The sequence below is a fragment of the Coptis chinensis genome, chromosome 1 (assembly GCF_015680905.1).
Source record: "Coptis chinensis isolate HL-2020 chromosome 1, ASM1568090v1, whole genome shotgun sequence".
Lineage (NCBI taxonomy): Eukaryota > Viridiplantae > Streptophyta > Magnoliopsida > Ranunculales > Ranunculaceae > Coptis > Coptis chinensis.
In genome coordinates this window covers 6,606,098-6,616,813 of record NC_141456.1, presented here as the reverse complement: position 1 = coordinate 6,616,813, position 10,716 = coordinate 6,606,098, and the positions used below count along the sequence as shown (strand labels likewise).

The window sequence follows — 10,716 nt, the reverse complement described above, 5'->3', positions numbered from 1 at the left end:
GTGCTTGTTAGCATTATTATATATGGAGTATTTTATATCCCACTATGTTTTATTGGCGACGCAAAGGCCTAGTCAAATTGCAGTTGGGGACTATATTGATTTATTATTTAAAAAAAGCACATAGTTTTCTCTCCACAAGCACAGGGTTGTTGTGCTCGTATATACGTTCACATTGTCTGATTATTTCATTTTATGTCTTGCAGGGAACAAACTCTAGCTAGACAACTGCATTAAATATTTACTTTGATTAAAAAATTATTTTCGCATTCGTTTAATCATGTAGAAAACGCATTCGTTTAATCAATTTTTAACTTCTTCAACTTTCCCCAGTTTTTGTAAGGTATAGTTGGTCAACATATATTTGCACAAAATCACTTGCCTTCAACTGCCAAGTGATATTGTTGGTCGGGCAAATTTATATTATTCTGCCATTTACAGAACATTTCTGCTCATTTCTAACTTGCATAGCTGATAGCCTGATATTGGCATAAATGTGAAAATTTTGTTAGGTTGGTGGAACCGCCGAAAATCCGGTTGTCCATGATACCACACTCACCCCGGTATCGATGATGAAGAGTGACCGCCGGGCCAGCATGTACCTAATGCCTAAGAAGATTACCTAAGCGCTGCGCACTCGACTTTATTGAAGAGGGCCCTAAGCGACTCGGCCCAAATTTTAATGAAGGACCCACACATGATACCTTAAGCTCGAATTGCGCCCAAGCCCATTTTTCTTCCCCTTTGTCTATGTACACCTATATAAAGGAAATAGATTAGGGTTTTGAAGTACAACTTTGAGAGATTCATTTCTAGGGTATTGTGGGAGCTCTGTTGAGCTGTGGTTTGAGTGAGGCCTCTTCTTATTGATTCTTGATCTCTTGTAAACTCTCCAATCTTTGTTATAAAGGAAACTTCGGCTCTTGTGTGTGGATGTAGGTAACATTTACCGAACCACCTAAATCTTTGTGTCTCTTTGCATTGTTACTTCCATTATTATTGTTGCTATGAATTGTGATGATATTGTAGTGGTTTTGCTTGGTTGAGGTTGTTGTGATAACTACCAAAGTCTTGGGTGGGTGATTTCCTTGGTGTGATCTCCAAGTTGAAATCATTTGGGATAGAAAGTAGCTAGATTGAGGTGTGACCTTCTAGTGAAATCTCCCAACAAGTGGTATCAGAGCCGATGGTTCGGCAGGGACAAAGGCACTGATCATGCAGAATCAGAGACAAAAATCATTCAAGCCGGAGCGCCAAGGTAAGCCGCAACTCGTGGAGTTACGAAATAAGTGTGCCCGCTAAATTTGGTGCCCCCGGATGTTGTAGAGATTCGGCAGGGTGTAACTCGAAGCGGATCTAGAACATGGAATGATGTTCGAGGTGGAGTAGGCTCGAGGTTGAGAAAAAGCCTCCTCCCTCGAGAGGCCCGCATCCAGCTCGCATTGATCGCGGCTCGACGATGAACGCATGTACTCCCTTGGAGTTCGGTCTAAGGTGGAGATACTCCTTTGGAGTTCGGTCTAAGGTGGAGATACTCCTTTGGAGTTCGGTCCAAGGTGGAGATTGTTAGAGTGTGTGGACCGAAAAAAGAAATAGTCCCACATTGAACAAGAAAGGAGTTCATCATGGGTTGATAAAGTGGGAAGCTCACTAACTAGTACCGAGGCCTTTTAAGATAAAACCCCACACCCATGGCCAAGATGTGGCCCAAAGCCCAATGGGTGGTTAAGTGGGGACAATATCGGTACTAGTTATCCCATGGGCGCGGAGGCCCAGTGCGACCGTGTCCTAACAACCGTATCGAGCATAGGTGATCGCATCGAGCTACAGTGGTGTTTGAGGAAATCCTCCTCGAGGGTACTCCACCGTAGGTTTTGATTCAAGAGAGTCATGACGACCGGGTGGAAAGCTATTAAGATAGAGAAGTTTGACGGAACAAACTTCGCTATTGGAAGATGCAAATTGAGGATGTTCTCTATCGTAAGGATTTGATGGAAACATTGATAAGTGAGAAGCCCGAGGAGATTCCACAAGATAAATGGGATTTGCAAGATAGATAAGGCCTTGCCACAATCCGATTGAGTCTCTCAAGTCGCCGGCCTTCAATATTAAAAATGAGAAGACGGGCGGCGCCTTCATGAAGGCACTAACGCGCATGTATGAGCAACCTTCGCCATAACAAAGTCTATTTGATTACCAAGCTCTTCTCCATGAGAATGTCGGAGAATGATTCCTTCAAGGACCACTTAAATGAATTCAACCAAACGAAAGACCAATTGAGTCGGTTGAGATTACATTTAGTGATGAAGTGAGAGCGTTGGCGATAATAGGACAAATGCCTCCAAGTTGGAAGGCTACGGTTCAGTATTAGTGGCTCCTAGGAATGAATAAGTTGAAATTTGACGATGTGGTTAGTATGATACTAGCGGAGGAAATTCAAGGAGTTCGGATGGAGCCTCGACATCGGGTTCGGCTTTGAGTACCGAGCCGGGGGATGCACATGCACAAGGGTCGGTAGACCGAGAAATAGAAGGGGGAGAATGAACTCTCATGCCCCTAGTGATGAGCCTAGAGATGATAGTATCATTATATGTTACAATTGTGGTTTGCCCGCCACTATAGTAACCGATGCCAAACACCAAGGAAATGACAACTACAAGAAGAATCAAGAAGCTAATGTAGTTGAAGTGGAAGATGATGCTTTGATATGTTCGATGGAGAACAATAAGGAGTCTTGGGTTTTAGATTCCGGCCAAGATCATTCCATGTGACCTCAAATCGAGTTCTTTGTGAACTACACCAAAGGTGACCTTGGAAAGGTCTTTCTTGGTGATGACCAATCTTGTGCCATTGTTGGCAAAGGTGATGTCCGTGTTATGTTGAAAGATAGGACATGGTTATTAAGGGATGTTCGACACGCCCGGATTTGAGGAAGAATTTGATTTCGGTGGTCAATTGGCTAGTGAAGGATTTGTTACAATCTTCATGAAGGATACTTGGAAAATCTCTAAGGGTTCTTCTAATAGTCGCTAAAGGCTTAAGGATGGTACTTACATGACCGCTTTACGTGGGTCGGTCGCCGCGGGCAAATGGCAAAGAGGATCCAAATGTTTGGCACCGCAGACTTGGTCACATGAGTGAGAAAAAGGAATGCAAGTCCTTCACTCCAATCGGTAAACTCCCGCTAGAGTCGACGGACTTTGACTTCGTGAGAATCGCATGTTTGAAAAGCAGAGAAGGGTGAGTTTTCGTGAGATGGGTCGAACTCCTCGAAAGCTAGGAAGCTTGAGTTGATTCATACAGATGTCCGGGGCCAGACTTGGCGGAAAGTTATATTTTGTGACTTTCATCGATGACCATACTAGGAAGGTGTGGGTCTATTTCTTGAGACACAAGTCCGAGGTATTGGAAGTGTTCAAGACGCGGGAAGGCCATGGTTGAGAATGAGACATGTTTCAAGGTGAAGAAGTTTGAGATCCGATAATTATGGAGAGTATGTTGATTCAGGTTTTGAGAAGTATTGTGCTAACAAAGGCATCAAGATGGAAAAGACTTTCGCGAGGGGACACCTCGAGAATGGGGTCGCAAAGCGGATGATTAGAACACCGACATATAGGGCTAGGTGTATGCGCATTACACACTAGCAGACTTGCCCGAAAGCAATTCGGGCGTAGAGTGTTAGCACAGCCAGCCTTACCCGATCAACCGAGGACCGCCCGGTATCTTTGGATTTCAGAAATCCGGAGGAAGTGTGGAGAGGGAAGGATGTGAACCTTCCCATTTGAGAGTGTTTGGGTGTGAGTCCTATGTGCACACTAGTGACCAAGCTAGGAGTAAGCTTGATGTCAAGTGTACCTTCATTGATATGGCGATGATGATCTTGGTTATCGCTTTTGGGATGACCAAAACCGAAAATTATTCGAAGTAGAAATGCCTTGTTCAAATGAGATGGTTTTGTACAAGGACGTAAAAGAAGCTGTTCGCGGAGCCGTTTATAGTGACACCGAAAGTATGTTGAGTTGGAAGGCTCTTTATACGAAGTCGTGGTGTTGTGGAAGTTCCACACCGATGATGATAGTAGTGACTCGGGTGAAGAGACTACGCCACCAAGTCCATCTCCACCTCGCAATCGAGGAGGTTATCCAGCAAACCGCATCGAAAGCATGAAGTATCCTCCCTCCACCTATTTATTTATCGATGATGGTGAACCCTCATTGCTATGATGCGGCATTGAGGTTGGTGATGCTAGCAAGTGGGAGCTTGTTATGCATGATGAGACGGAGTCCCTCGCCTTTAGTGTCACTTGGGAGTTGGCCAAAGTACCCAAGGACATGACTCTACGAGCAAATGAGTGTATCGAGTCAAGAAGGAACATGATGGTTCCAAGAAATATTTGGCAATGATATTCTCCCCAAATACTTTTCAGTCAAGAGTTTAGTATTGTTGTATGAAGGTTTAAATCTTAAGCGCTTAAATGTGAAAACTGCTCACCTCCATTGGACCATGTTGAGGAGATTTACACGCCGACAATCGGCTGGGTTTCCTACTGGAAAGGATAGAGAATATGGTGTGCAAGCTCGCAAGAGCTTGCATGGTTCCCGACAAAACCCTAGGCGGGGTACACATGGTTTGCACGCACCGATATATCCCATGCGGTGGGAGTTGCTTGGAGGTTTATGGCTAACCTTGGCAAACATCATCGGGAAGCGTGAAATGGATATTGTATTATTCATGGAGTATCACCGGAGACATGTCTATGTCATGGTAGGGTGTTGGGAGACGGTTGAAGTGTTCAACCTCGTGGGTCTTCTTGCTTGAAGACCATGATGAATGAGCCGAAAGTGTTTCTTTAGTTTTTGGATTTGGATTGAGTTGTTACAATTGAGATGTGATGTGCATGAAGAATCTCGGGTTCCAAGTGGGAGATTGTTAGGTTGGTGGAACCGTTTTGCTCCGGTTGTCCGTATACCACACCACCCCCGGTATCGATGAAGAGGGCGACCCGCCGTCCATGGCCAATGGCCGGGCAACAAATCGATGCCTAAAGAAGAAGATGCCTAAAACCTAAGCGCCGCTTTACCTCGCTTCCCAAAATGAGGGCTCAAGGCCCCTAAGCGCCAACTCAAGGCCCAAATTTTATGATGAAGGGCCACCACCTATTATGCCAAGGCCAAGCTCCGCACTTGGCCCAAGCCCATTTTTCTTCCCTTTGTCTATGTACACCTATATAAAAGGAAATAGATTAGGGTTTTGAAGTACAACTTTGAGAGATTCATTTCTAGGGTATTGTGGGAGCTCATTGAGCTAGGGTTTGAGTGAGGCCTCTTCTTATTGATTCTTGATCTCTTGTAAACTCTCCAATCTTTGTTATAAAGGAAACTCGGCTCTTTGTGTGTGGATGTAGGTAACATTTACCGAACCACCTAAATCTTTGTGTCTCTTTGCATTGTTACTTCCATTATTATTGTTGCTATGAATTGTGATGATATTGTAGTGGTTTTGCTTGGTTGAGGTTGTTGTGATAACTACCAAAGTCTTGGGTGGGTGATTTCCTTGGTGTGATCTCCAAGTTGAAATCATTTGGGATAGAAAGTAGCTAGATTGAGGTGTGACCTTCTAGTGAAATCTCCCAACAAATTTATCCATGTTCATCAGAAGTGAGCAACCTAATCTGATTACCTGACTACCTGATTTGAATTTCCTTACGAAGGCAAATACAAATACAATAAGACCTGTGTGGACAATAGTTATCAGAGCACTCAATTCTCTAGTAAAGTAAACCAGCAAGAAATTCTTATTGCAAACAAAACAACCAATTCTTACATTCATACTCGAGTATTCCAATTCTGACAATAAGAACTCTATTTCTTGTTCCCAAAGGCACTCTTACGTAATAAGTGGGTAAATTCCATTATTTCGATTACATCTCTGGTTATTGACAAGAAAGCCTCCTCCACATTATAATACGACTTTGCACTAGTCTCGAAAAACTTCATACCATACTCATTGGCGAGGGCCTGACCCATGGAAGTAGGCACAGCCCGTTTGGTTGTATGTAAGTCAAACTTGTTTCCCACCAGTATCATACCGACATTGTGAAGAGCATACTGTTTAACATCACCTATCCAGTCCCTAATGTTGTTGAAAGTTGACTCATTTGTAAGGTCATACACCAGAATAATACCCTTAGTGCCAGGGTAGTTATATGATTCGGTACCCTGATCCTCTTTCATATGATATATTTTCAGTTCGATTAGTTTTTCATCAATCTGTATTTTTTCAAAAATGCTAAAATAATCTCCAGACCATCTAGGACTCCTGTAATTTGAAGATGAATCCCGTACACGAAGGGAACGCTTGCCCACCCCTCTATCGCCTAGTAGAAATAGCTGTACTTCAAATTGTTTGGCACGTGCGGCAGCCATTGCCCTGAAGTAAAATTTCAAATAAGAATCAATGATGTTATCTCTGACTGACCAGGCATTGAGAATTTTAGCGACGCAATGATGGAAATTGGGAAGGCAAGGATAAAGAAATAAAAAACTTGTGCTGTATTTTCAGTTCTAATCTTTACCTGTATTTTTACCATAAGCTAAGGAGATGAGCATTATAACACCCCGTGTTTTATTATTTTATTTTTCTAATAATAATAATAATAATAATAATAATAATAATAGGTTAAACTGAATATAGATAACTATCAGATACGGATAAAAGCCCGTAGGTAAAATGGATAAGTGTTGTCCTTGTTTTTCGGGGAGTTTTCTCACGTAGAGTTTTTGGAAAAAAAAACACAGCGAGGGTTTTAGAAAAAAAATGGGAGTTTTACTGAAGGAAGGAAAGGAAAGTTTTTCCTGGTAGCTGGTTGATAATCGGAGAGCACTACAGGTGAGTAGAGTTTATCTCTCACCACTACTAAAACTATGATTTTCGCCCCGTTTAATATTTACGATTTTACCGCCGAAAGTGTTTCCTACGGTTTTTTATAATTTTTAGTTCTGTCGATATGTTTAGATTTGATTTGAACTGTTGAATCTCTGAAATCGGTATTGGAACTGTTGGAACTCGGAAGTCGTCAATGGCGGCGACGCGAGTCCAAAGAAGAAGAAATCGCCCAGTTTTGTTATTTGAATTTTTAGGATTATATTTACCGTGATCCCGGGGTGTCGATCTATCCGATAGAACTGTTGGGAGCTTCGACAGAGCGCCAATGGTGGCAATAAAAAACCAAAGATTCGCTTTTGTATATTTTGTTGTTTTGCTATGGTGAAGATGGGTTTATGCTTGGTTGTTAAGAAGTTGTTGATAGGTGGTTGAACCGCTGAACGAGGTCAGCCGGCTCGGAGAGAAACGTTAATGGCGGCCAGAAATCGCCCAGTTTGTTGTTTGGGTTTTGGTTGGTATTTGAATGGGTTGTGGGGATGGGATTAGAAGGATTGATTGAGGGGAGGAGTGCTGCGATTGAGGGCTGTCGAGTGAAGGTTGGGGAAGCCATTAATGGCGGTCAAAAACTTTTAGATCTAGTTTTGGGTGAGGTTTGGATTGAATGATTTGGGGGTTATTGTTTTTATTAAAGGTGTTTGGTTTTTGATAAGGAGTAAAACCGCCGCGTCAAAATGGGTGGTCGAGTGGAGATGGTGGCCGAACTGGTGGTGGCCGATTTGGGTGGCTTCTGGAGGAAGAAGATGGCTGTTTTGGGCTTGGACCTTGGGCCCGGGTTTGGTTTAGATTGGTTGGGCCAAAAAACCTTATTTTGTTTGGGCCTTAACTTGTTTGGTTTTTGGGGCTGGTCCATAGTATTTTTAAGTGGATCTTCAAGTTGGGCCAACCAAGTTTATGGGCCAGGTTAAGGCTTAAGTTATTGAACCTGGTCAGCTTAGATAAATCGGTTTGGGACTGGGTGACTGCTGTTGATCCTTGGCAGGTCGACTTTGACTTTGACCAGGGTTGACTTTGACTTTCGTTCGTTCTCGGAGATAATTTATTCAATAAAGGGTTGACTTTGACCAGTTAACTCAATTTGATCTTTTAACTCGGATTATGATTTGGGTTATTAAGATAGGTCTAGGGCTATTTGCTTGCTTGACTTTAGGCTAAGACCTTTATATATACGTGTGTATGTGTATTAACTACTATGTGAGATTTTCTTCTTTTATGATATACAACGTTATGACACTTAGACATCGGTATATTAATAACGCGTAACCAAAAATACATGAAACAAGATACTCGTTCGTTCTCGGAGATAATTTATTCAATAAAATTTCAATAATACGTAAACAAAATTTACCACCTCTTTTAGAACTCTCTACGCCTCAAGTTTTGAAATTTAGTTTTATGATTGTTGATGTCATATGTTAAGTGGGCATTTATTGAATGTGGGCATTTATTGAATGTGCCATAAATGACCCGTTAGCGTTATATAGGGGTATTCATTGAATGTGTCATGAATGACCCGGATATTCATTGAATGTGCTATGAATGACCAGATTCTTTGGAGTGCCCTAGAGAGGAACTAAGGTATTCGCCTTGCGGGTTAGTTGTACTATTTGATTATGCGAGTGTTTGGGGTTGACTTTTGAATACATAATATAATATCTACATATGTTATATAGAAGTTCTAACTTTCTTTTGCAGGAGGGTAGGACTTAATAACATTTTGTGTAGGGACGCGGTCCTACCCTTATACAACAATGGATATTGGTAAGTATTAATTCAAGTATTTAGATATTAAAACGAGTTATTAAAATGAGTTAATAATATAGAAGTTTTGCTTGAGAAGAAACTATGCCGGTTGAAATGACGGAACTACCTGTCTTCCAAGCTGAAAAAGATTTAGTTATGGGAAATATAACGTGATTGTTTGGATAATTAAAGTATGATAATATTTATATGTGGTTAGTCTACTCATACCAAAGAAATTCCATTTTGTCAATCCATGTTTGCTTTGTTTTGGCAACGTGGGTGTGTTCTTGGGAACACAGGTGGAAGGCAGTGGAACCGCGGCGTGTGATTTGGATTCTTGCCTGGAGCAGTCCGTTAGTTTTCTTTTAGGTCTGATCTTTTGAAAGTATGTAATAACGTAGTTTTCTTTTCATATGACATGAAATACGATGTTAAAGACCTGTTATTCTTAGAGTGGTTTGATGTTTTATTGGGATGGAAGATAGACTTTTTATAAAGTAATAAAGAGAATTTTTGGAGATTATTTTGTTGTTAAGTTGATTCTTTATGATGTGGGTTTTCGGGTTTTGACATGTGTTGTATCCACCCCGTCTTAGCCTGGGTTTTTAGACAATTGAATCGAGTGATGTTTGATATATTTATATTTCAAATATTCATTTTTTTTTTAATTGTTTAGAAATTCGGGCTGTGACAAGCATCTAAAGTTTAACTTCAGAAAGAAAAAGTTAATAGATAGTGATCATACCTTTCATCAAAGGCAGGAGAGCTTGTTAAAAAAATCCCTGGTGTGTTTGCAATATATAGAAACGGATTTGGAGGGGGCGAAAATTGTATCTCCTCAGCATTAAGAAGCCTTTGCTTCATATCTCTTACTGTCGACAAGAAAACCTACTTCACATTTAAATTTTTCAACGCGCTAGTCTCAAAGAATTTAATGCCGTACTCATTTGCAAGCGCCTGAGTAGACACAACCCTCTCACTTTCACCCTTATCAGCCTTGTTCCCCACCAGTATCTTATACACATTGTCACGAGCATACGTTTTGGACTTCACTGATACAATTCTTAATGTTGTTGAAAGATGACTCGTCCGTAATGTCGTACACCAGAAAAATACCTAATACTTTCGTGTAGACATATAAAGATCGATACTCTTCCTCAACAGGCATACTCCAGACTTCCAGTTCTATCGGTTTTTCATCAAGTTGAATTTTCATTGTCGTATGAAAAATGTTTTGCGCTAAGGACGAATCTGATTTAGAATCAGCCGATATAAAACGTCTGTGAAGTAAAGGCTTGCCTACACCATAGTTTCCTATTAGAAGAAGCTTTATTTTGTTATAGCTACGAGCAGCCGCCCGTATCCTAGCAAGTGCAGCAGAGAATTCCTGAAATTGATTCGTCTTAGTGAAAATTTAAAATCACAGAAAATGAGAACTAGAGATATGAGGAAGAGAGACATACAGTAAGGATCTCTGTTGTCATGTCGATCTCCATTATCTCTCTCCTTTTTCCCTGACTCCGACACTTGCAGCACATTTTGCATTGTTGCTGCTTGTATCCCTTCTTCCACTCTAATATCTCTATCTGCCTTGTCATATAGCTATTGTAAACTTTTAATTTCTTTACGTAAGAGATATTTGTGCATATCAGATCCTGGTATTACACCAGTTTGAAAAGCCATGACAGTCGTCATCTCAGACTCGTCAAGCCTCTCAACTGATTGAGTTTCTGCTTTAAATCTGGCTAGAAAATCTTTTAAAGATTCCTTCTTTCATTACTTTAGCTGGAACAAGACCGCTTCGGTTTTATCCTCTGATGACCATAGTTTGTGAGGAATCTTTCCTCAATCTCGCGAAAACATGATATGGTCCCCTCAGGTATCGTGCAAAACCATTTCAACGCTTTAGCCTTCAAACTAGAAGAAAAAGATCGACATGGGATAGAATCCCAGTATTCAGTTCCATGATATATTGAGAACTAATGTCGATAACAGAAAAGATGGTCCATGGTCCCGTCATATTGGGTGAATTTA

At 41.2% G+C, this 10,716-nt stretch overlaps 1 long non-coding RNA gene across 1 annotated transcript; it reads right to left on the bottom strand.

Moving 5' to 3' along the window:
- Positions 1 to 5,778: 5,778 nt before the first annotated feature.
- On the bottom strand, positions 5,779 to 9,633 carry LOC147521723 (uncharacterized). The gene is made up of 2 exons (XR_015208906.1): positions 9,428 to 9,633; positions 5,779 to 6,426 (listed from the first exon to the last, which is right to left on the bottom strand). It is a non-coding gene; the product is annotated as an uncharacterized LOC147521723 (long non-coding RNA).
- Positions 9,634 to 10,716: the final 1,083 nt, after the last annotated feature.